Raw genomic sequence first — 1,658 nt, 5'->3', positions numbered from 1 at the left:
CGCTGAAAGGTCTGGACGGCACCTTTCAGGCCAAACGGCATGCGCAAAAACTCGAACAAGCCGAAGGGGGTAATGACAGTGGTTTTAGGAACGTCTTGGGCGCGCACGGGAACCTGGTGATACCCCCGCACCAAGTCAATTTTAGAAAAAATCGAGGTCCCAGCGAGATTGGCGGAAAAATCCTGAATGTGGGGGATGGGGTAACGGTCATTCTCCGTGGCATTATTTAAACGCGCATGGCCACCACCGACCGTCCGATTTGGGCACCATGTGAAGCGGAGAGGCCCATGCACTGTTCGAGCACTGTACAATGCCAAAGCGCTCCATGGCTGCAAACTCTTCCGGACAGTTTCGTGCAGGGCGGCAGGCAGCGACGCGCTCTCGTGACAAAACGCTGATGGTAGAAACAGATGCTCTTTCCGCGGTGCCGCCGTGTAGCAATCCCTGCCATCAGCAAAAGGGCGGATGATATGGGGGAGGCAGGTGGAGACGTGGAAGGTGCCGGCGGCAGGTCCATAGCCAGGGCGTGGACGTTGAAAGTGCAGCTAGCCAGAAGAATGTGATTCGCTTCTTCAGCCAGGGAGCAATAATCCTTCGCAGCCAAGAAGCGGGGAGTTGGTGAGGATAGCTCTCACGGCAGCCAGCAGTTGGTGGAGGAAGAGGCGAGCGAAGAGGAATCCTCCGTCATCCGGCCTGAGCAATGACAGCATGTTCTCCATGAGCTCGAGAGCCGTACTGGCACCCAGGCCTGACAGGGTGAGAAGCTTTTTGGTTCGTTCTGCATCGGAGAGGGCCTAGCGCCGAAGAAGCAGCTCTTTAAGGGCGGTGTATTTCCCTTGGGCGGGTGGGTCCCGGGGGAGGGTCATCGTGCGACGGGTGGCCAGCGGGTCAAGCGAGGCCACCACATGGTGATACTTCGTGTCGTCAGCCGAGATGCCGCGAAGGGCGAATTGAGCCTCCATGTGCATGAACCACGACGGGGGATCGTAGAGCCAAAAGTCCGGCAGTTTTAGCGTCACAGCAAGCGTAGCTGCAGCAGGGGGCGGAGGACCGGCGGCCGCTGATGCATCCATAGCGGAGTCTGCATTATCATCGGCCCGTAGCATGCTCGAGTCAGGGGTCACCAATGTGGAGGTAAGCATGGACGACACGGAGCTGTTAGTTCTCACTCCTTCTTTATTCCTCTCCACATTTCAACTGAACACATCGTGCCACAAAACACAGCAACACACTTCCTCAACACTGGGTGTGAGTGGAGCCCTCTAGTGGTCCACCACAATATGACCTGTAATTTCAAGTTGTAAAACACGATGTGCAATCCATTATCGGATTAAAGGACAGCGTGCAAATTAAACTAGTTAGTTTCAGCACGGATGTCTACCATGTTGACATAGATCAGGATGAGACACTAGCACAGAAAGTGTTTCACGAATACACAGACTTGTTTAAAGATGAAGTCGGTGACTTACCTGTGACCTACTCAATGAAACTCACTCCAAACGTGTCACCTGTCATCAACACTCCAAGGCGCGTTCCTGTTCCCATGCAGAAAAGGTTAAAGAGGAACTCCAAAGAATGCAGGCCTCGGGAGTAATTGAACCAGTGGAGGAGCCCACAGAATGGGTATCCAACATGGTCGCAACACACAAAAAGAATAC

The sequence above is a fragment of the Pundamilia nyererei genome, unplaced genomic scaffold (genome assembly GCF_000239375.1).
Source record: "Pundamilia nyererei isolate P.nyererei 1_Seehausen unplaced genomic scaffold, PunNye1.0 scaffold00173, whole genome shotgun sequence".
NCBI classification, from domain to species: Eukaryota; Metazoa; Chordata; class Actinopteri; order Cichliformes; family Cichlidae; genus Pundamilia; species Pundamilia nyererei.
This window is presented reverse-complemented; position numbering follows the sequence as displayed.